At 34.9% G+C, this 26051-nt stretch overlaps 1 long non-coding RNA gene across 1 annotated transcript in view; it reads left to right on the top strand.

Annotated features, from left to right (window-relative positions):
* The window catches only part of LOC140631723 (uncharacterized), a 46908-nt gene that overhangs the window by 7405 nt on the left and 13452 nt on the right, over positions 1–26051 (top strand). Inside the window, exon 2 of the long non-coding RNA XR_012029217.1 lies at positions 2489–2623. This is a non-coding gene — a long non-coding RNA (uncharacterized lncRNA). The remainder of the gene's footprint in view (positions 1–2488; positions 2624–26051) is intronic.

Here is a 26051-nt window from a genome sequence, read left to right as displayed (position 1 = left end):
TATTTGATATTATTAACAAATTTCTTTTGAAAAACCTCTCCACGTTTGATATTTCTTTGATCTCCCTTGCCACTACTACTTGACACTCCTCCCTAGACTCTTTTGACTTCATCCTCCAGCCTTTATCTCTTTGCATGGTGTATACTTTCCACTAGCAATCTTTTGTTTTTCTTTCCTTGCAACTACAATATATTGATTGGCAACATCTAAATCTACACCCCCATACACAACTTCATCCCTGATATATATATATAATCTTGCATAATTAACTGACCAGTAGTCATCTTAAATTTTTTTAAGTTTAAAACTATTACATTCTGACAAGTCCAATTTTTATATCACCAATGTAATTCCTTCGTTTGATGACTCTCCCCATTATTCATTCAAGTCAGAAGCCTTGTAGTTTGTCCTTATTCCACTTATCAACTACTCTCATTCCTAGTATCTACCTAATCAAAAGGTACACTAATTATTTTTCCTTAAACCTATGGATTCTTTTCTTCCCTGCTCTCCAATAATCACAATTTCTACCAAAGCCTACTATATCATATAAATTCATCAATCTCTTTTCCACATCTTAACCGAGTGATTTTTCCAAAGTGTAATTATAATGAGAAGCCCTGCAAAAAAAAAAAAAGTGTGTAAAACCTGTATTGCCTCCCCAAAACCTTAAAGATAAAATAACAATCCTTTAGCATAGTACTTAAGAGACTTCATGATATAATTTCTGTCTTAAGTTAAAAAACAGCAATTAAAGTTCCTGTTGTTCACTTCATTACTATTTAGTCATGTTAAAGTTTCTTTCCTAAATAGGCTACCCTATACGTCTTTGGATCTTTGAACCTTTTACTTGGGAACATCTTTTTTCATCTGATATCACCTATTAATTCTTTAGATTTCATATTCACATTCACCTTTGGGAAATTTTTTGATATCCAAAATCTGGAATAAGAGTTTCCTATCATGAAAATCATAAAGGATTTGATTATCTGTTAGCTTTGTTGTCTTCTCCCCTATATTTGCACACTTTGAAAGCTTTGGTTTTATAAGCTGTACTAGAAACTCATTAAATATTTATAGAAAAAAATCAGCAGGGTTTAGAGTTTCAGGCTCAACAAGAAAACAAAAGGTATTAGGGCTAGAGTTCACTTTCTTAAACCTGTTCTGAATCTGGCAACCCCTTGAGTTAGGCAGGCAGCAATTTTTACTTGATTTTTTAAGTGAAGGAACAAAACCTCAGAGAGATTGAACAATCTTCCTGCAGACATACAACTTGTCTGATATGTGTTCTCATTACCCTTAAGCTAAACAGAAATGGGTGGGAGGAATAGTAGGAATATAAGTACATAATACTGACTGAAGTTTGATTCAGCTCAAGAAAATTTACTGAAAGCCTATGCTTAAAGCAATGTATTTTGGCAATACCTTTTTAATTTTGAAATAAGTTAAATTTATGAAAGAGTTATAGAGTATTATGGAGCTCATATATTCCCTTCCTTGGGCTTCCCTTCATGTTAGCAATTTATATAACAAGGGAATAATTGTCATTCAAAATACTATTAATTAAGCTAAGACATATTATTCAGATTTCACTATTTTTCCCTCATAATGTATTTTCTTTTTTCTATCCTGGAACCCAATCTAGCCTTCCACATTGTATTCTAATCTGAGCCAGCTCTTAATGATTTTGACAATCTTTGACAATTTTAGTGAGTACTAAACAGTTATTTTGTAGAATATTTGTCAATTTGAATTTGTCTGATATTGGTAATCCCTTATTATTTACATGGCATGAAAATTTGTTGACTATATTGCACAGTTTTTTGTAACCTATAAACAAAACAAAACCAAACTTCAAAAATCTATTTCCAATTTCCCCATTATATCTTCTTTTTTTTAAGATTTTATTTATTTATTCATGAGAGACAGAGAGAGACAGAGAGAGAGAGAGGCAGAGGCACAGGCGGAGGGAGAAGCAGGCTCCACGCAGGGAGCCTGAAGTGGGACTCGATCCCGGGACCTTAGGACCATGCTCTGGGCCAAAGGCAGGTGCTAAACCACTGAGCCACCCAGGGATCCCCCATTACATCTTCTATACCTGTAATATTCCATATGATAGCCATGAAATACATGTGGCTATCTAAATGTAAACTAACTAAAATTAAAATTTTACTTCATCATTTAAAGTAGCTGCATTTTAAGGGCTGAAGGGCAACATGAGGCTACACACTTTGTACTGGACAGTAGAGACTATAGAACATGCTAATCATCACAGAATTTGAGCAGCACTATCCCTGGACCATGATTGTACAAGAGAGCCTTCACATTCACATAGACATATTTTCTGGGTTATTGCTATAGACTGAATGTTTGCATCCCCCCCAAAATTCACATGTTGAAACCTAATCCCCAGTGTGATGATATCTAAAGATGGGGTCTTTGGAAGGTAGCTATCACATGAGAGTGACCAGTACCTTTTTTACAAAAGGGACCCTAGAGAGTTCTACAGCCCCTTCAGCCACATGAGGACACAGAAAGAATAGAGTTTATGATTCAAGAAGTATGTTCTCACCAGACATGAAATCTGCCAGTCTCCACCCTGGACATCCCAGCCTCCAGAACTGTGAGAAATTTCTATTGTTTATAAGCCATTTAGTCTATGGTATTTTTGTAGCAGCCTGAACAGAAGACAATTTCTTCACAAATTAAGAAACAATGTTAGTTTTGTTAATAACTATGTAGATCTCTCAATTATAAATTATTATGATTTCTTTTGTCATTTATCGATATAATTTAGTCAACAATCCTTTGCTTAACTTAGGCAATCATAGAAAAAATAGGTACTTATATGCAGAGGATGCTATTTTAGTTCTTTATATACATTATCTTATCAAATTCTCACAACTCCATGAATTAGGCACTAAGAAAGTCTCATTTCCACAAGAGGAAACTGAAGAAGAAAGTTGTCCAAAGTCATAGTCAGTAAATGATATGCCCAAGATTTATCTCTGCTCTTGACCATTTTTGTATGCTATACCACCTGGTATGCCAATTTCTTTCTTGCCTTTTTTTTCCTTTTATGTTAGATTACTATTTCAACTTTCTGTATATATCCTGGGAAAATTCCTAAAATGCATACCAGGAATATTTGTTGTTCTATGCTGTTTGGGGCATGTAGAAATCAATAAAAATAAAAGTCATCAGTTGTTAGTTATCACCCTAGTTATTCTAAGGAATACTTTTTAAGTTTAACAGCATAATGTAAATGTTTACCTGGTTTTAACAGAATCTGAGAAGATTTAGAAAAAATTAAGTTTTGAGCAGGAAGTAAGCTTATTTAGGTAAGTACTGACGGTTGCTTTAAAATAGTCTTGAAGGGGTACTTGGGTGGCTCTGTCAGTTAAGTATCTGCCTTCAGCTCAGATCATGAGCTCAGGGTCCTGGGATCAGCCCCATGTCAGGCTCCTGGCTTAGCAGGGAGCCTGCTTCTCCCTTCCCATCCTGCTCATGCTCTCTCTCTCTCTCTCTCTCTAAGATAAATAAAATCTTTTTAAAAAGTAAAAATAAGATAGTCTTCCAGAGAAGTAAGAAATAAATTATACTGTTCTGATTGAAAGGGAACTAGAGAATGAGGTTTGCTTCCAAAGTCCATCAAGAAGGCTGTGATTTGTTGCATGTTTTCTTGTATTATTTCCTTTCTCTTTTTGTAAGATTGTGTTTATTTGTTTCAGAGAGAGAGCATGCACACCAGCAGAGGAGGAGCAGAGGGAGAGAGAGACAATCTCCAGGAGATCCCTCATGGAGCACAGAGGCAGACTTGGGGCTGGATCCCACCATTCTGAGATCATGACCTGAGCCCAAATCAAGACCCTTAATTGACTGAGCCACTCAGGGGCTCCTGTTACTTCCCTTGTAAATGAAAATGCATTCTTGTCCTTAGGTATGGACTTGACCTTAGCATTCCCCAAAGTTAAAGTAACATCCAGCTCATTTATTTAAAGAGTGTCCAACCAGACCTTGGGAAGAAAATGTCATTGATTTATCTACCATCTCAATTTAATGGAAGCAATAGTGGACAACTGTGAATTGGAAAATGATAATTAATGTTAATGATAATTCACATTATTGTGCCTGGCAAGACTTAAAACTATAAATTAATAAAATATTTAGGGGCAACTGGGTGACTTAGTTGGTTAAACATGGTACTCTTGATTTGGGCTCAGATCATAAGCTCAGGGTCTTGGGATTAAGCACTGAGTTGGGCTCTCTGCTGAACATGGAACCTGCTTGGGATTCTCTCTCTCCCTCTCCCACAAACTCTGTCTCTCCCCTCCCCCAAAAAGTAAATAATAAAATATTTCATTTTATTTAAAAAAATATTTTTATTTTATTTATTTATTTATTTATTTATTTATTTATTTATTTAAGACAAAGAGTGTGCAAACGTGAGCTGAGAGAAGGATAGAGGGAGAGGGACAGTGAGAATCTCAAGTAGATTTAGACTCCCTGCTGAGCAGACAGCCCAAGGAGGGGCTTCATCCCAGGACCCCAAAATCATTTCCTGAGCTGAAATCAAGAGTTGAAGTCTTAACCAACTGAGCCACTCAGGTGCTTCTTAATAAAATATTTTTAATTCACCACTCCCCAAAGTCATTTTCATTTCATTAAAACTGTAGACCTCTCAAATGCTCAAAATTATTTCACTCCAAATTATATAGAGTATTCTTGGGTTAGATAGTTGAACTAATCATAAGCAGTCATATTCAGAAATTAAATTAAATTTCATCTGTTCTGGTGGGTATTTCAAAATTTGTGATGCTCCATCTCTGGGTAAGATAACATTTTCCCTATTTCTTCTGTTCTGCACTTTATTTGTACTTTACTTTGTTGATGCCCTCTTCTAATATCTTCTATGCATTTATTTTCTTCTTCCTCCTTAATGGGAGGAAGACTTCCTGATAAACTGTAAATCTCTAGTAGTTTTTATCTTACAGCCACTGCACTTAACTTTTTGCTATGTTCCCTTCTTTCTGCCAACTACTGATGGAGCTTACTTCCTCCTCTCCCTCCCTTGCCCCTCCAAAGTAATCCAGAAGACACAAAGTGCTTGCTCAGCCTATTAAACCAGGACATCAATTTTTTAGTGCTCAATAATGAAACAGGCTGACTCTGCAAGGAAACTATAAGGAATTGCCCTGCTAACCCTTGCCCAGCTCATCTACATTTATTGATGATAACATACTATTTCATAATATTTCTTGAGGGAGAGTGTAGTAACACTAATGCTCCAATTTTAGGAAACTGAATTAAATGCCATATAAGCTATATAAAATCAGTGATTTTATTATCATATCATTAATGACTACCCTCTCACTGCATGAACATAAATATTTCATCATTAATGTTTGGATTGGTGTGCAAGCTAATTTGCAATATAACTTTTCATCACTGGAAATTTTCTATTACCTTTACACTTAATTTTAGAAAGTATAAATTTTGGATAAAAACATATAGTTTGCTATTTCATCCCCTAAAAAGACATAATCTAGAAAGTAGATTATAAATATCTTCCATGGTAGTCATCACTTCCAAAACTTCAAATTTTTCATAAATTATTCCTTAATTTAAATGATTAGGGGTCAGCACCACTTCCAAACTAAGCTAACAATTGTGGCAAAAGCATCATATAGACCAATGTTGCATTCGAGTCAATATTCTTTCTTAAAAGGTGCCACAGGTTAAGTGAGGCAGTTGGCCTTCATTGGATGGTCCATTCATGTCTTCAGTAATCCAGGGTATTCATTTCTCCTTACATTTTTTATTATATGTATTTTATTTTTTTAATTTTGAGCTAAAAGATTGACATTCTTTCCTTTTTCATTTTCAGTGATGTTAATTCAAGTTTTAGATTAATTATTTTTTTTTATTTTCAAACCACTTGCTTTTCTTATGCATTTATCTTAGCCACTACTGTGGTCATTTAGTGCAAGAGAAAAAATAAGCAAGTGTCTAATTTGGAATGTATTCAAACTACCACTCTCAGCTTTTTATCAAGGATGTTATCATAAATAACAGTCTTCTTCCCTTGATTTTCACACACTATGCTCCTTTTCTGTGACATGTGAAGTACATTCGTTGGCAGAAACTAAGCAGGAAAATATAGCTTGCCTGGAGGAAATGCAGCAGTGCAGAATTCACTTGTGACCCATTAATTGATCCCCAATAAATCTAGTTGCTTTCCACATTTGACTTCTTCTTAAAATATATTCCTCCTCTGACATCTAAGACAATATATTCTCCTATTTTCAATATATTCTCCATCACTGTTGTTTGATCCCTTACTCTATTTTTCCATCCTCCTATCTACCCTGTAAATGCAAGCGTTTTTCAGAGATATAGCAAAATAATCTCCATCTTCCTGCTGCCCACAATCTCACCAGGACACCCACAACTCACAGTTGCACATGCCTTCAATTATCATCTACATACTAGAAAATCCTAGATCCCTAATTCTTGACAGCACTTACCCCCAAGCTTTATGCTCATTTGGTAACTGCTTACCAAACACCTCTATGGCCACATCCCATCGCCATGATATTACAGAGTCCTCTTAATACTGCTCATGTTGATGAAAAATGGTACAGTCATTTGCATCAAGCCAAAAACCTGAAGGTCATCCCTAAAACCTCAGATTCTTTCCATCTCTTTTAAAACCAATAAATTTCCAAATAATATTGCATTTTCTAAACATAATCTCTCACCTGTCATCTTTTCCCCATCATCATTGTCAAATACTTGTATAGCATATCATTCAAAGGATTTCAAAAATATTGACTGATTTTTATATGTTAAGTACTATGATCGACACCATTTTATAATTTATTATTATTTATTGATGAACCAAATAGATATTTTGACCTACAAAAATGGCAATTTGGTACATTTTAACCTAATTGTCTTTATCTTTAGGAGAAATTCCAATATTCCTAATATGTTCATGGTCTCTGAGCTGTCTCCAACTCAACCCTCCGGGCCCTGCTTATGTATTTACTTTCTAAAAATAGTCATAATGCCAAATTATAACTCTATTTTTTCTCAATCACTAGCTTTTGCCCATGGAAGATTTTTCCATGGTACATTGTCTCCTTCCCCCATTTGTTTGTTCAACTCATTTAGTTAGATATTCTTATTGAATTCTCATTTCCTTTGGATAGTCCTCTCTACTACAGCAAAACTCCCTCGAAGGCAAGAATCACATGTGACTTACATTTAAATTTCTGGTTTTAATGCTGTGACTGCCACATGATAGAAACATACGTATTGATTGAGATACTGTTTTTGAGTTCTATGCCTGTAAATTTGTATTTATTGTTTTTGATGTATAAAAAAGATTTTTAAGCCAATTTTATAAATTATAAAACTGAGGTGCAGTGAGGTCAAATTCCTGGAACTAAAATATATGCTTAATAAATATTAGACCTCAAAATCAAACCCAGATTTGTAGACTCCAAAACTTAGGAATATTCAGCATTATTCCATATTTCCAATAAGGTATAGAAACTAGGCCAATATAAGTCAACTCAGATGGTTAAAAATTGTCTTCAACAGGGCAGCCCGGGTGGCTCAGCGGTTTAGCGCCGCCTTCAGCCCAGGGCCTGATCCTGGAGACCTGGGATTGAGTCCCACATCAGGCTCCCTGTATGGAGCCTGCCTCTTTCTCTGCCTATGTCTTTGCCTCTCTCTCTCTCTCTCTCTTTCTCTTTCTCTCTCTCTCTCTCTCTCTCCTCTCTCTGTGTGTCTCTAATGAATAAATAAATAAAATCTTTATTTATCCCTGTATGGAGCCTGCCTCTTTCTCTGCCTATGTCTTTGCCTCTCTCTTTCTCTCTCTCTCTCTCTCTTCTCTCCTCTCTCTGTGTGTCTCTAATGAATAAATAAATAAAATCTTTAAAAAAATAAAAATTGTCTTCAAAATAGTTAAGGTCATGGATTTAATTCCTATAAAGACTTCTAGTAGACAATATACAACACAGTTTTGACACTACTACTAAATTTAATTTGACACCCATCTCAAGAAGAATCATATGAAATAAATTATTCACTATTAACTAGATTTGTAAGCATATTAGTTCACATGGTAGTTTTATTAGATGAATAGTACCTTTAAGAATTTCTAAACTCTCACTCTGGTATTGTTTTCTATTTCTGTTACCTTCATTTAATTTTTTTTAAAGTGTGTGTGTGCATGTGTGTGCATGTGTGCAAGTACTGTGAACCTAGAGGAATATTCAGAAGGTAATATTCCAGTGAAAAGAAGTATTTGAAATCATTTTTTTGTTTCCTTGTCACCTTTTTTCTTTAAAATGTGTCATTTTCCAACTAGTTAATTTAGTATGATATCATGTCACACGTGTATAGAAAAATATGTCATTAAGGAAATACAGATTCAAACTACAATGAGTTACCCCTATACCTGCATTAGAATATCTAAAACTTAAAAAGATTTACCACACCAAATATTAGTAAATATTTGGTGAAACTTGATGTCCCATTCATTATTGGAATATAAAAAGGTACAACTTTGAAAGTTTGGGAATTTACATGTCCCATATGATCTAGCCATTCTACTATGAGCATTTGCTCAAGAGAAAATGGTGCTCTTAAAAAGACTTGGATGCAAATGTTCATAGCAGCATTATTACTAATAGCCAAAAATTGGAAACAATCCAAATGCTCATCAACAGGTGAGTGGCAAAAACAAAGAAAAGCAAAACAATTGTAGTATCTCCTTACAATAAAACAATACTCATCAATAAAAAGAAGAAAGTACTTATACAGACTACAATATGAATGAATCTCAAAACTGTTATGCTAAGCAAAAGAAATGAGACAAAAAATAGTACATACTATAGGATTCCTTTAATCTGAAATTCCAGAAAATGCTAATTAGTCATAGTGACAGAAAGCAGCCCAACAGTAATGGGGAATAGAGATGGGTGTGGGGAGAGACCAAAGGAGGCATTACAAAAGGCAAGAAGAAACTTTTGGGGTAATGGTATGCTAATTACCTTAATTGTGGTCACGATTTCACAGATATACATATGCCCCAAACTATCAGATTGTACAATTTAAATATGCACAATTTGCTTAGTCAATAATATTTTATTAAAGCTGTTAAGAAAAAAAGAGGAAAGATGTTTTAATCAAAACACAGGTTTAAAAAGTGATACGGAGGGCAGCCCAGGTGGCTCAGTGGTTTAGCGCCTCCTTCAGCCTAGGGTATGATCCTGGAGACCCGGGATCCAGTCCCACGTCGGGCTCCCTGCATGGGGACTGTTTCTCCCTCTGCCTGTGTGTGTCTCTGCCTCTCTCTCTCTCTCTCTCTCTCTCTCTCTCTCTCTGTGTGTGTCTCTCATGAATAAATAAATGAAATCTTTAAAAAAAATTAAAAAGTATTATGGAGAGCTTAATATAGTGATTCATGAGGATACTAGCAGGAAAAAAAATGAAAAAGCATGGAAAGGAATGAATAAAACTGTCATTATTTGCACATAACATAACATGACTGTGTATATAGGACACATTAGGAAATTTATTTTAGGGAAGCCTGGGTGGCTCAGTGGTTGAGCCTCTGCCTTTGGCTCAGGGCATGATCCCAGAACCTGGGATTGAGTTCTGTGTCAGGCATCTGCAGGGAGGCTGCTTCTCCCTCTGCCTATGTCTCTGCCTCTCTCTGTGTGTCTCTTATGAATAAATAAAATGTTTTTTTAATAAGGGAAATTTATTTTAAAAATCTATCATTATTAATAAATTAATTTAGCAAGTCAGCATAAAATTAATTTTATATATCTAGTAATCATAAACAATTTGAAATTTAATTTAAAATTAACCAAATTTTAAATAATTAAAAATATCCTATCAAGTGTCTGAATAAATTTAACAAAAAATATGCAAGACCTACACACTATGAAAAATTGCTGTGATAAATTAGAGGGAACAAATAAATTGAAACATATACAATGTTCATGGAACTAATCTACAGATTCAATGTAATCTCAAAATCCCACAGGCTTTTTGAAAATATATTGCAAGCTGCTTCTCAAAATAGTATTGAAATACAAATGATCTAGAATAACTAATAGAACGAGAAGGAGAATGACGATGAGAAGAAGGAGAAGAAGAAGGTATTTAGAAAGAAAACTAAGTTGGAGGACTCTGAAAATATTCTGATTTCAAGACTTACTATAGAGATAGTATAGCATTGGATGAAGGATAGCCAAATATATCACTGGAACAGAATAAATAGTCCAGAAATAGAATCAGGCCTATACAGTTCATTGATTTTTAATCAAAGCATTAATTTAATTACTTTTTGAAAAGGAAAAAAAAAATTAAAAGATTTTATTTATTTATTTGAGAGAGAGCAAGCACAAGTAGGGAGAGGAGCAGAAGGAAAGGGAGAGACCTGGGGCTCTATTCCAGGTCCCAGAGATAATGACCTGAGCCAAAGGCAAACACTTAACCAACTGAGCCACCCAGGCACCCCAGGAAAATCTTTTTAATAAATAATTCTTATAATATTGGGTATCTATATGCTAAAAAGACCTTTGTCAATATCATGTTTCATATACAAAAGTTAATTCAATATAAAATATTGAAAATAAATGCTATTGAATAAGTATACATACTAGAATGGCATAGTTTTAGAGAAAGCATATGACAAAATACAGCATCCATTCCTGATCAAAACTCTTCAGAGTGTAGGGATAGAGGGAACATTCCTCGACATCTTAAAAGCCATCTATGAAAAGCCCACAGCAAATATCATTCTCAATGGGGAAGCACTGGGAGCCTTTCCCCTAAGATCAGGAACAAGACAGGGATGTCCACTCTCACCACTGCTATTCAACATAGTACTGGAAGTCCTAGCCTCAGCAATGAGGCAACAAAAAGACATTAAAGGCATTCGAATTGGCAAAGAAGTCAAACTCTCCCTCTTCGCTGATGACATGATACTCTATATAGAAAACCCAAAAGCCTCCACCCCAAGATTGGTAGAACTCATACAGCAATTTGGCAGTGTGGCAGGATACCCAATCAATGCCCAGAAGTCAGTGGCATTTCTTTACACTAACTATGAGACTGAAGAAAGAGAAATTAAGGAGTCAATCCCATTTACAATTGCACCCAAAAGCATAAGATACCTAGGAATAAACCTAACCAAAGAGGTAAAAGATCTATACCCTAAAAGCTACAGAACACTTTTGAAAGAAATTGAGGAAGACACAAAGAGATGGAAAAATATTCCATGCTCATGGATTAGAAGAATTAATATTGTGAAAATGTCAATGTTACCCAGGGAAATTTACCCGTTTAATGCAATCCCTATCAAAATACCATGGACTATCTTCAGAGAGTTGGAACAAATTATTTTAAGATTTGTGTGGAATCAGAAAAGACCCCGAATAGCCAGGGGAATTTTTAAAAAGAAAACCAGAGCTGGGGGCATCACAATGCCAGATTTCAGGTTGTACTACAAAGCTGTGGTCATCAGGACAGTGTGGTACTGGCACAAAAACAGACACATAGATCAATAGAACACAATAGAGAACCCAGAAGTGACCCTCAACTTTATGGTCAACTAATATTTGACAAAGGAGGAAAGACTATCCACTGGAAAAAAGACAATCTCTTCAATAAATGGTGCTGGGAAAACTGGGCATCCACATGCAGAAGAATGAAACTAGACCATTCTCTTACACCATACACAAAGATAAACTCAAAATGGATGAAAGATCTAAATGTGAGACAAGATTCCATCAAAATCCTAGAGGAGAACACAGGCCACACCCTTTTTGAACTCGGCCACAGTAACTTCTTGCAAGATACATCCACGAAGGCAAAAGAAACAAAAGCAAAAATGAACTATTGGGCCTTCATCAAGATAAGAAGCTTTTGCACAGCAAAGGATACAGTCAACAAAACTAAAAGACAACCTACAGAATGGGAGAAGATATTTGCAAATGACATATCAGATAAAGGGCTAGTTTCCAAGATCTATAAAGAACTTATTAAACTCAACATCAAAGAAACAAACAATCCAATCATGAAATGGGCAAAAGATATGAACAGAAATCTCACAGAGGAAGACATAGACATGGCCAACATGCACATGAGAAAATGCTCTGCATCACTTGTCATCAGGGAAATACAAATCAAAACCACAATGAGATACCACCTCACACCAGGGAGAATGGGGAAAATTAACAAGACAGGAAACAACAAATGTTGGAGAGGATGTGGAGAAAGGGGAACCGTTGCACCGTTGGTGAGAATGTGAACAGGTGCAGCCACTCTGGAAAACTGTGTGGAGGTTCCTCAAAGAGTTAAAAATAGACCTGCCCTACGACCCAGCAATTGCACTGTTGGGGATTTACCCCAAAGATACAGATGCAATTAAACGCCAGGACACCTGCACCCTGATGTTTCTAGCAGCAATGTCCACAATAGCCAACCTTGGAAGGAGCCTCGGTGTCCATCGAAAGATGAATGGATAAAGAAGATGTGGTCTATGTATACAATGGAATATTACTCAGCCACTAGAAACGACAAATACCCACCATTTGCTTCGACGTGGATGGAACTGGAGGGTATTATGCTGAGTGAAATAAGTCGATCAGAGAAGGACAAACATTGTATGGTCTCATTCATTTGGGGAATATAAAGGATAGTAAAAGGGAATAAAGGGGAAAGGAGAAAAGATGAGTAGGAAGTATCAGAATGGGAGACAGAACATGAGAGACTCCTAACTCTGGGAAATGAACTATGGTTGGTGGAAGGGGAGATGGGTGGGGGGGTGGGTGGTGACTGGGTGATGGGCACTGAGGGGGGCACTTGATGGGATGAGCACTGAGTGTTATTCTATAGTTGGCAAATTGAACACCAATAAAAAAAATGAAATGGCATAGTTTTTAAAGGAAAGTCTGACACTTTTGCAAACTATGTATAAGCAAAAATTATTATATGTTATAAAAATCATGAATTTAAAAGAAAAAAAGATCATTTGGATCTCATCAGAATTAAGTTTTTCTGTTTCTCAAAAATTACAATTAAGAAAATGTATCAATAGGCCAAAGTCAGGCAAAACATTAATATCTATAAAATATAAAGACACATTAAACTATTAAAGAAAAATAATCTACTTAAAATTGGATAAAGAACATGAACAGATAATTAAAAAGTAAATAAATACCTACTGACAGCAAAGAAATATTTTAAACTCACTAGTTATTATAAAAATGTAAATCAAAACAATATTTAAATATGTTTTATACCAGTAAAGGATCTTAAATCAAAAAGACTGAAAATATAAAATGCTGATTAGGATGTGAAGCAATTTGAATGTTCATATCTTGCAGGTAGGAATGAAAAATTGTATAACTACTTTGAAACACTCTTTGGTAGTCTCCTTCAAATTTTTAATACCCCCCTATCTTGTGACCTAATAATGCTACATTAGGCATTTATCCAAGAGAAAAGCCTTCTGCAAGGAAAATCTTAAGAGTTTTATTCAGAGTCATCAAAAACTGGAAACAAGCCAAATATTCTTCAATAAGAGAATATTTTGAAATAACTGCAAAATGTTCACTAAATTACTACTCTTCAGTAATATTAAACAAATCCAGTACATGGGAAAATATTGAGTCACAAAAATATCAGGCTGAGTAAAAATTAGTTAAATGTAAGAATTCACTGTGACCCTGTTGATATGAGGTTCTAGAACAAGAAAACTAAGTTTGTAGTGATTGAATTCAGAAAAATGGTTTCCAGGGATGAGGAGGTGTGATAACTTCCTCTTGTGAAGGAAATATCCTATATCTTTTTTCAGTAGTTGTTACATGGATATATACAATTTTCCAAACAAATCAAATTGAAACATCATAAATATGTGAAGATTAAAACAGCTATCTTGTTGTTTTAAAATACAACAATAGATGCAAAAATTCTTTAAGAATATTAGCACTTGTAACAAACAAACAAAAATTAGCAAATTGAATGCAGTATTATATAAAGAGGTGATGCAGCATGACCAAATGGAATTTCACATGGAAAGATGAGTTAGTATAATTCACTCTATTAAAAAAAAATTCACTCTATTAAGAGGGGAAAAAATAGTAAAACCATATGCTTATGTTAATAGATAAAGAAAAATAACTTAAAATTCAACACACACCAATGATTAGAACTCCCAGTATTCTTAATAATGAAAACCTGAAATCTTTCTTCTAAAGATAATGAACAAGCCAAGAATGTTTCTTTTCACCCCTACTCTTTAGCATCATATTCAAGATCTCAATCAGTACAAGGCAAGAAAAATAAATAATACACATACAGATTAGAAAGGAAGAAGTAAAACCGTTGTTATTTGTAGATGACATGACTGGGTATGTAGATCATCCTAAGGAATCTGTAGAATGCTACTACAAATATGAAGTTAATTTAGTTTTTGTAAAGATTTATTTATTTATTTGAGAGAGAGAAAGAGAAAGAGTTTATGATAGGGAGGGACAGAGAGGTGAGGGAGAGAGAGAGAATCTCAGGCAGACTCCCTACTGAGCATGGAACCCTATGCAGGGCTCAATCTCACCACCCTGAGATCATGACCTGAACTGAAATCAAGAGTCAGAGCCTTAACCAACTGAGTCACCCAGGCACCCCAAATACTGAGTTAATTTAATAGGATGCACGGTTAATATTTAACACTCAATTTGATTCCTACATAGTAGTCAGGAATAATTTCAAAATAACATGGACAATAATAACAACAACAACAAAAAAAACAATTTCCAATTTTATCAAAACCATGAAATGTTAAGGTTTATTTAACAAAATATGTGCAAGATCTGTATACTGAGAACTACAAAACGCCTCTGAGTATAAGTATATACAGTGCTCCTGTCTGGAAAATATTAGGGTATCATTTGTTCCTATATTGATCTATAGATTCCATGGAGACCCAATCAAAGTCCTAGCAGGGGATAAACAGGACCTACCATAACTAAAACAATCTTGGAAAAGTAGAACGTAGAGAGAAGGACTTACAGTACCTTATTTCGGAATTCATTAACAAGCTAAAGTTATGAAGGCAGCTGGATTCATATAGATCAGTGGATCAGAAGGGATCCAGGAAGTAAATCATTCCTTTATGGGCAATTGATTTTTAACAAATTGTCAAGATATTTCAATGGAAAATTAAAATCTTTTCAATAAATGGTGCCAGAACAACTGGATATCATTTGGAAGAAAAAAAAATCTACAATATTTTCTTCACAGTGTACAGAAAAAGTAACTAAAAATGGGTTAAACCTAAGATCTATACCTATAAAACTTCTAGAAGGAAACATAAGGAAAAATATATCTCTCTCTTGATTGGCTTGTAATGGCTGCAATCAAGATATCTATATCTATATCTAAATATATATATATATATATAGAGAGAGAGAGAGAAAGATATAGATATATACATTGATATATATATCTTGCTCACTTGCTAAAATTTAAGATAGGTGGAGATATCTTCTTTGGGTCATAAAATCAAATGAAATAATAAATTGGCCTTCATCAAAAATTAAAATTTCTGGTTTCTGGTGAGAAGACATGCCACAGACTAGATAACTTTTCCTATATGTGTATCTGATAAAGTACTGGTGTTCAGAATATATAAAACCTACATTATGCAATTGTACACACAATTTGTATATGTTTACAACTTAATAAGGCAGCAACTGCATTTAAATGGGCAAGAGATAGAACCAGGCTCCTCACAAAAGATTTATGAATTGATAACGAGCCACATGGACCAATCTCAAAAATATTTTGTTGAAAGGATTAAAAGAGTGCATATTCTCTGATCCCATTAATATATAACTGTAGAAAAGAAAGCTGATGGAGGCTGGCAGAAAGTAGATTAGTGGTTGCCTGCAACCAGGGACCAGGAAAGGCAATGCCCAATCAGCTAGCTACAAAGGAGACAAAGCATCATGAGCATACTTGTGGAGATGATGGAAATATTCTCTTTCTAAGAAAGGCTTTGAGTTTGTGTGTGTTGGGGGGAGGCATATTATATGCTGCATATGTTTGTCAAAAATCATTAAATGTGCTATTAAAATGGGCGTATGTTATTTTTGATATTACACATTAATAAAATTAATTTCAAAGCAAAATGTACCTATGTTTCATTGAATAAGTTATAATAATGAAAAGTATACAGTAAAGTATAATAAATGGTAAAGACCAAAATGAAAAAAAAAATCCATTTTAATTAAAGATGTCCTTTAGCTGTTCTCTGAAGGGTTGAGACACTATGAATAACATAACAGATGACCAAAGAGCAAATGAACTTTGGCTCTAGAGCAAAAGGCTTTGTCCTTCAGGTCTGTGGAGCTTGAGACACAGTAGACAATAAAGTGAGTGGTTCAGGTAGTCTAGCACATTTAAAAGTCATTGTCAGCTGCAATCAAGAAGCCAATGGTTTTCCATCTAATGTATCCATGTTTGCACTCCTGCTCCAGGGAATGTTTTTGAGCTTTGGGAATGAAGTTGCTTCTGTAACATGGAAGGACAATATTATTCTTGTAATTATTGATATGTTATTGCTTGCATAACAATCCTCAAACTCTCACTGGCAGCAGTAACATCTATTCTTACTTTGGGTAAAAAAAATTCCTCACTTTAGAAGCATATATTGAACTTTTACTAAGCTCCTGATAAAGTACTGAGCAGATTGCTGACTATGAGATTAATATGATTTTATGGAAATAAATGGCAGGGAACAGAAAGGTATAAAATCTTTTCAAATGGAAGACCTCCTCGATGATTCTCCAGTGCCTGTTATAATGTTATCTGTCCTGGATTTTTGACTGCTGTGTCTAATAGCTCACTTCTAGCTACATTTTATTTTGTTAAAAAAAAAATATATTTTAAGCAGTTTAATATTTGCATTTGAAAAGGAGCTGTCAACACTGCAACCTTAAAGAATGCACTGTGTGTTAATTTCAAGAGTAACAGAAAGGTTGACAGGGGAGAGATTTTTGGCAAAAAAGAAACTTTCCCTGTGTCTACCTTTCTCCCCAGCCTCCTCACACTTTCATATTGTTTTTCAGAAGTTAAAATTAAATCCAGTACAACAATGTGTGTCAAGGTCTTCTTTTCTATTGTAAGAAGTAAATTATCAGCCTCATGGGCAAAAAACACATTCTTTCAGAAAGACAGACAAATGGATCATTGTATTATGATTAAAAATCTGTTAGTAAATAAAATATGATTGGCAATTTAGTGTAGGATAAAGTAACCCCCAAGAATGAGCAAATTATAGACTTTGATAAATGGGCAACTGGATAGCTATGCAAAAAAAGATGGATTTGGAGTTCTACATACTAAATATACTAAATATATATGGATTGAAGATTAAAATATGAAAATAACCAGTAATAATTAGATTCCATTTTAACAGTGTTTCTAACTACGAGTCATCATCTAGCAACAGTAAGAGAAAGATAAATTTGACTACATTAATAAATAGCAACAACAAAAGTTTTAAAAATGAAACTTAAAATTGGCAAAACTTGATAAACAAATGTAAAAGAAAAGTGACAAAAATTTGAACTATCTTATGGGCAAAAATACTAAACCTCAATGTCATGTTCTTTCTTGGAGAGGCTATGATGATTTGGGTTCTTTCATATACTGCTGATGGGAGTGGAAATACAACCCTAATTGAGGAAATTTTGTCAATATTTTTCAAAATAACAAATACATGTGTTTTCAACTTGGAAATGTTACATATGGGAATTTATTTTACGGATATATATATATATATATATATATTTGCAAAATGATCTCTAAATATTCACTGCAATTATTGTGATGGCAAAAGATTGAAGGAAAAACTCAAATACACATTAATAAGGTATTGATTTGTCTTAAATTATGATAATTTAAATTAAAATCATTTAAATAAGTTTATTTGTAATTCTAAGTAATTTAAATTAAAAATAAAGAAATTTTACTGGGCAGCCCAGGTGGCTCAGCGGTTTAGTGCCACCTTTGGCCCAGGATGTGGTCCTAGAGACCAGGGGGTTGATGAGTCCTGTGTTGGGCTCTCCGTATGGAGCCTGCTTCTCCCTCTGCCTGTATCTCTACATCTTTCTCTCTGTGTCTCTCATGAATAAATAAATAAAATCTTTACAAAAAATAAATAAATAAGCTTTGCTAATCCATAATGATGTATGGGACTGTTTTAAAAAAAAGGAAAATATGTACTGATAGGGGGAAAGTGCAAAAATATATTAAATATGAAAACAAAATGCACAACACTGATTTAGTATGTTTTGTTATGTGTAAATAGGGAGGAAATGAGACCCCATATTCATATTAACTTGAATATAGAAAAAGAAAATATAGACAGATACAGAAGTCAAGAATAGTAGTTACATGGATAAATATAAAGGATGAGCAGGTGGAGACAGGCCTGAAGCAGGTAGTGAAAATTATATTTTTCTCCTTTTATGATCAAATTTATCTGAATAAGAGGTGGGCTTGCCTTAACCTAACATGAACCATCCAAGACTTAACCGCTCTTTGTAGGATGCTCTGTCCACCCACATTCCTTCCTCTTGACTCTGGTGACTAGAACCTTGGATCTAGTCCAAGGATCCAAATTCAGGACACACGGGGCCAATATTTTCTCCCTTCTCTTTGACAACCAGAGTATGGTGCGCATTACTTAAGTTAAGCCAAACCTATACTCCACCTCAAGTTTGAATTGTAGCACCCAGAAGTGCCATCATCGCAACCAACCTTTGTCCCTTTGGATTTTATAAAGTTAAGGTCCTCAGCCTTCCCTCTATACCTCTGGACTTTCCTGGCATTTCTTCCCATAAATGCCATTTATTTTAAGGGTAATAACCAAAGTTAGTTTATTTTGCTAGCTGATATGGGGAAAAAGGTAAAAGAAAAAGTTAAGTTTCCTTACTGTTTCTAGCCCATTACAAGCCCTTGAAATAGGCAGAGGAATGTCACATTCCTCTAGGGACTCAGCTGCCTTGATGTTGACAATTTGCTAAGGGCAAAGGCACTCTTAGCCCAATATATCTAGATAAGTCTCCTTTAAATTATAAAAATTCCTTTAGAGGGACGTCTGGGCAGTTCAGTGGTTGAGCATCTGCCTTCAGCTCAGAGGGTGATCCTGGAGTCCATGGATCAAGTCCTACATGGGGTTCCCCACAAGAAGCCTGCTTCTCCTTCTACTTATGTCTCTGCCTCTCTCTGTGTGTCTCTCATGAATAAATGAATAAAATCTGAAAAAAAAATATTTTGGAAACTTCTTTTATCTCTTCCCCTGAGATATATGTTAGCACTCATCCACCAAGCATATGGCCCACTGATACACATCTGAAGGGTCTCATTTTTTTAAAAAAGATTTTATTTATTTATTCATGAGAGACACAGAGAAAGAGAGAGACATAGCAGAAGCAGGCTCCATTCAGGGAGCCTGATGCAGGACTCAATCCCCAGACTCCAGGGTCATGTCCTAGGCTGAAGGCAGGCGCTAAACCGCTGAGCCACCCAGAGATCCCCTGAAGGGTCTCATTTTACTAGACAGTAGTAAATGACCTTTTCCTAACAATAGCTAGCTCCTCAAGGTCCTGGAAAACTTGTTTCTGAAATTCCTTAAAGACTTAAGCTCTCCCTAACCCCTTCTCAACTTGAAAGTATATAATGGGCCACTCCTAATGATCCCAGTACAGCTCTTTCTGCTCACAGGTCCTGTCCCCGAGCTCTTTGCACCAAAGATGTCTCAAAGAATTCTTTCTTGGCTATTGGCTCCAAACTCTAACATTTCCACATCACTAGCCACATCTAGTTATAGTGCTATAATGAATTTCTTTTTCTACTCTCTTTGCCTTGCGACTTAGACCTCCAGAGGTCAAGAGGTTAGTCTTGCTCAACACTTAGGGCCTAGCACTGTGCTTACCATACAACAAAAGGTGGTCATTGAGAGAAATAATTAATTCAATGACTCAGATTAATACTGGTACAAGACTTTTCATTCATTCATAATCAAAAAGCTTCAAAATAACAAAGAGCTTCCAACTTCTAAGCTCTGGGTTTGTGTAAAGTTTTTATATTAACTGACTTGCTCATGCTCCCAATCTCTAATCTAAGAGCAGATTGAATAACATTATAAAAAGAGGTTGTTATTAAGAAGACAATGAATTATTTTTGCTTAAAATAAAACAGCAGGAAAGCTGTTCCTAAAAATATGTTTAATACTAAAATGAATGCAAAGTTTTCAAAAACCATTTCTTTTAAAATGATACATTTTAAATTATTCTCACTTTTAATGACTATTACTTTACACCCTGGTAATTCTATTTCTCTTGCACAAAAGAGAGGATAGTCTGTATTAGATAATTTTTCATTCAGTTAATGTGAGAAAATAGATTTCCATAAAGTATTCCATAAAAAAAAAATGTTTACAGGACAACACAATAAAAAAAAAAAAACCTACCTGGAATTTACATCCCAGAAACAACATTTACTGTGTTAATATAAAATCCAGAATGTCGCTGAAATAGATACAAAAAAAAAAAAAAATTCCACAACATTCAATTACTTGGATAATACATTTTACATAGCACTAATCATCTTCAGCTAACATACCTCTGGGAAATGAAAGCAAACATGAAATCTATTTGATTAATGTATTAGAAGATTGCAGAATTACATATTTTCCTCTAGACAGAGATCCTTGAGTAACTTCTCTGTAAGAGCATTCCAAATAGTGACTCCTTCATATCTTTATCTATAAAAATACGATGTAATATGCCATCCTACAAAGCTTTTGAAAATTATGTATCATCAAATACAATTCTTAACCATTAAATTTCTCCATGTACAATGAAAAAGACAAGATGTGGGAGCCACAGAGTCACTAGATCAAGGATTACATTGGCTTTGCTCTAAGGGCCACTGCTCTGTCAGTCTTGAAAAACCTTCAGGTACCAATGCAGTTTCTGCTCTCTTGCCCTGATTCTCCTCGATGGATCTCCTAATTCTGTTTACATCTAATTATATTCACTCTTCTTTTTCTTCTTACCTTACTTGGAATTTTTTCCTCTCCTGCATTTCGAACTTACTACTGATTGTTGAAAATCAGAACATATGCATTATACATTTTTAATCGCGTTTTTTCCACTTCCTTTCCTTGCATTTGATGCCACATTTTCTCTTACGTCTGTTTTGTAGTCTTGTTTATTTCAGACCCTAGTTCTGTTTTCTATTAGTTCTGTGTCTTTGTTTATCCTGGACTCCTTCTTTCATGCTAGAAATTTCCCTTCACTTTGTGCTAGTTCTCACAGTTTGTGTAAGGCATATTTCATAAAATCTAAGTTTGCATAAGAAAAACATTCATTGCCAATGAAATTACAATAAATGTGTAATACAGTAGTTAAGAGAGGCATTAAAATCCTGGTCAGAAGTTGTATGTTTATAAAGAGGGATTTCCAAATCTTGGACTTCTCTGTAAGGTGATCATAATACCAAGAGAGGATTTTCTTTATGGGAAACAAAATATCACTTATCTGATCATCCTTTTTTTTTTTTTCTAAAGCAAAAAGACTGATTTGTTTTTCCACTTCTATTTTTAAGAAGACACCAGTGCAGGGCACCTGCGTGGCTCAGTGGTTGAGTGTCTGCCTTTATCTCAGATTGTGATCCCAGGTCCTGGGATGGAGTCCCACATCGGGCTCCCTGCAGGGAGCCTGCTTCTCCCCCTGCCTGTGTCTCTGCCTCTCTCTCTGAGTCCCTCATGAATAAGTAAATAAAATCTTCAAATAAAAAAAAAAACACCAATGCAATTCACACTTATATTTTTTTAAAAAATGAAGACAAATAAATTTGAAAGAGAAACATGGTAGCAATCCCTCAAATGTGTTAATCATTCACTTACTTATCATCACTGATGGGCAATTAACTTGTGCATGTTAATTTTTCAGACAAATGAGGCAAATTCATTTGGTCATCCAGTTTATTTCAACTTCTTTGGCAAAAAAAGAAAAATCTAAAATATACTTCCTATTTCCTCACTTTCCCTAGAGACTACTGAATGTAATTAAACTTTTCTTGGTCATCATGAAGAAGATAACAATGAAATAAAAACAGAAACATGTCCTCTGGGGCTACTGAGGCATGGAATGCCATCTACCGCTTTCCTCCATGTACAAAAACATCTATGCTTTTTGTGTTATGCTGATTTTTTTTAAGTTTTTATATCTCCTCTTAAATCAGCTGTCATTTTTTGCTGCAGCCTGTGTCTGCTTCCTGAAAAAGGTCTCTAATTTGCTTCCTAATCTGCTGTGCACTGAAAAAACGCATTGCCAAGCATCTATAATTGTGTCTAAAATAAGAGTAAGTAAACTCCAAGATGGCTAAGGCGCCTCTCTATCAGTAAACTGCATGGCCAACTCTAGACTCAGGGCTTGCTGCTTTGCTAGCCTCTTAGCTCCTTACTAAGAGCTTGCCAAAATACCCAACTGTTTTTGCATATAACTCAAGTGTTAACTCAGTTTCATCGATGCATGTTTCTGTATTCCTACAACTCTGTTAATGAGTTCCGTCTTTGAAAGAGAAGTGGGTTTTAATAATTTTATATCTGTAATCAATAAATAATTTTATTTATTTCAGGGAAGTGCTAAAAAGTTCATTGTTTTTAATTGCTCGAAATGAAACACACACAAAATTTACGGGGCTGTCTATGGCACTTCAAATCTGTTCTCCAATGTATCTATTCTAGAACTAGTGGGTTGAGACTACAGATGCATGGATAATACAGTAGGTTCTGGCTAGCTGGAATTTGGGGTAAATGTGTTGCTCTAGATCCAAATTTTCTGTAGAGCTGAGAATTCAGCCAGTATAATGCAATTGAAAATTAGGAGTATTTGTATCTCTGTCTTCTAAGGTAATATCAAAATACATTTTAGTTGTTTTTATGTGAAGTTGAACATCACCAACACAAATTATTATATTTCTGCAGACTATTTTCCCCTATTCTAACTGGATCTATTCTGATGTGCCTTTAAATTTTGCACGAGTAGAATTTATTCAGCTTCATTGAGCTATTTTTAATCTGCTTTGTGTTTCCAAATCAGATAATTACAATAGTTAGAATTCTGTGTAAATTGAAAGTAAATTGAATCTTAATGAAGACCTGATAACTTGATTATAATTATGAGCATGGATATCATAACCTGTATTACAGTTGGTCATCAACATTTTTGTCCACTAGATGCTGTTAAGAATTTCACTGCAGTATTATAGTCTAGCATGACAGTGTGAGGAGCTCTGTGAACTCATTCCTCAGTGATACTAGGGAAAATTATATATGTACACACATTAAAATTATATATATATTAAAATTATACATATGTGTATGTAATTCATATATATGATACAATAATTCATATCTATGATACACATACACACACACACACACAGTGGTCGCTGGAAATGGTTCCGTAGATATATAATAAGTGAAGAAACATTTACTCAAGAAATTGTACTAACATTTGGTAAGAACAGTGAGAGTTTATTGTGTTTGAAGACCTGCTTCCTCCCTTCCTCCTATCAGTTCAACAGATAAAAATCCCAACCTTGTACAGCCAAGAATACCAGATTGCCCCTCCACCCAATATCCAGATGGAGGGCTAATTTACTTCCCCCAATACCTGTTGCTGAGACTAAGCTGTGGGTGAGTACAGGTAAATAGTGGGGACTCTATTCTTCCACCCGTCGCTCCCCTGTGAGAGAGAGTCTACCTTGGGCATGGAGCTGAGAAGCCTGGGGTCCCAATCACCCTTCCTCTAGAAGTGATTCTATGCTAGGAGAGGCAAGCACAGAAGTCCTAAGACTGGGGCGCCTGGTTGGCTCAGTTGGTAAAGCATGAAACTCTTAACCTTGGGGTTGTTGGGCACAGAATTTACCTTAAAAAAAAAAAAAAGTCCTGAAGCCATTTCTTCCCTCCACTGAACACTTCACTCCTAAAGCAGTGATGCCTTCCATGAAAAGTGTACTATTTTCCTCAAACCTAGCTCTAGATTCAAGTCTCAGAGTTTTTCTTTTCCTGGGCACAGAACAAATATGTTAAACAGATACCTCTTAGCGGATACCTCAAGGATTGACTCATTTGCAATAGAGATGAAGAAGTTCAAGCCTAAGACCCCTTTCAAAACAGTGTAGCTTGTAGTGAAGGACCATGAAGAGAATCTTGATGGACTCAAAGCACATGTACATTGTACATATTACAGTTCATCTTGTGAGAATTTGGAATAGAGACAGCAGGGAAGAGCCTGATTTGAGTTTAAATACAACTCAAAATTTAACCTCAGCAAGTATTCTTTTTAAAGATTCTGAAAATGATTGGTATAGCCTTTTGAGGAATTTATGCCTCAGACAGGGTTGATAACCATAGAGTGATCAGCAGACTGTCAAAGAGAACTAATTATGCCAAAGCCACTGTCTTTCCAGGGTTACTGTGGGCATAACCAAGTCTGTGCCTCCCAAGAAACAGCATTAGAAGCTTACTCTGTGAGAAGTAGCATAAATTCAAATTGAGTAACCCAGTGCCTAAATAAATAACTATAAACTATAACAAATTTGGTGAGGGCTGGTGGGTGGGGGTTGGGAAGGAAATACCTAGAGTTGCTACAATATATTACCTAAAATACAACATATATGAAAAATGATTAAACAAAGTAGTTCTAAAAATCAGAAAAGAATGACGCTTACATGAGAAAGAAGAAATCAGGTAATAGAAATTCTTATAATGTGGCCCTTGTTTAGAAGTTACTAATTGAAAATATAACTTCCATGGTGGTCACTCATAGTCTTCACAGTTTGCTTTGTAATTTTTACAGAAATGTTATGACCATTGAAAATAATGCAAGCAAAAAAATTTTTTACCCAAATGTAGATCATTTCCTGTCTTCTTCTTTCCTTTATATAGATACATATTTTTAACAGGTATCATCTTCTTTCTGCCTGATGGACCACTCCTGGTGATAATTTATTTCAGATTTTGTATGTCTTAACATGTCATTATACCATCTCTATGTTAAACATATATTTATTAGTATAGAATCCTAAGTTGATGGAGTTGTGGGGGTTTTTCATTCTTTTTAGTCCTGGAAAGGTGTTGCTCTACTGTCTTCTAGTTTGCATTGTTTTCAGTGAGAATTCTGCACCATTTCTGTCTTGGTTCTTCCATAGGGAAAATGTTCTCACACTCCTAATGTCCTTTAACATTTTCTTTTTCTTTGGTTCACTATATTTTGAGTAGTATATGATTTGCTGTGTCTTCATTGGTGTCCATTCTGCTCGGTATTCTCTGAGGCATGAGAATAACAACTTCCTAGCTTTTTACATATTGGAACTAAAGCCAAAACACTAGATTTATTTTTAGTTTTAGAAGTTTTAATCCATCGGGAATTTACTTGGTTGTTAAAAAAAAAAAAAAACAAAGTGGAGGAATCTTATTTTATTTTTATTGACCTCAGCTATTCAGTCTTTCTAATCATTTATTAAATTGTCCATTTTCTTTTTCTTTGGTTCACTATATTTTGAGTAGTATATGATTTGCTGTGTCTTCATTGGTGTCCATTCTGCTCGATATTCTCTGAGGCTCCTGGTTGGGTGATTTGGTGTCCAAAATTAATTTTAGAAAGTTCTCTGCCATTGTTACTTCAAATATTTTTTCTGCTTTGTTCATTATCCCTCCTTCCTCTATTCCAATTTATAGAGAAATTATGCCTTTTAATAGTATTCCACAGTTGTTGGATGTGCTGTTATGTTTGGGGGTTTGTTGCTGCTGTTAACTGTGTACATTCTTCCTTCTCTTTACATTTCTGCTTGTGGGCAATGTCTATTGACCCATGTTCAAGTTCACTAACTCTTTGGTTATGTCAAGTCAGCCAAAGGTTTTCATTTATGTTACT

The sequence above is a fragment of the Canis lupus genome, chromosome 4 (assembly GCF_048164855.1).
Source record: "Canis lupus baileyi chromosome 4, mCanLup2.hap1, whole genome shotgun sequence".
NCBI lineage: Eukaryota > Metazoa > Chordata > Mammalia > Carnivora > Canidae > Canis > Canis lupus.
This window is presented reverse-complemented; position numbering and strand designations above follow the sequence as displayed.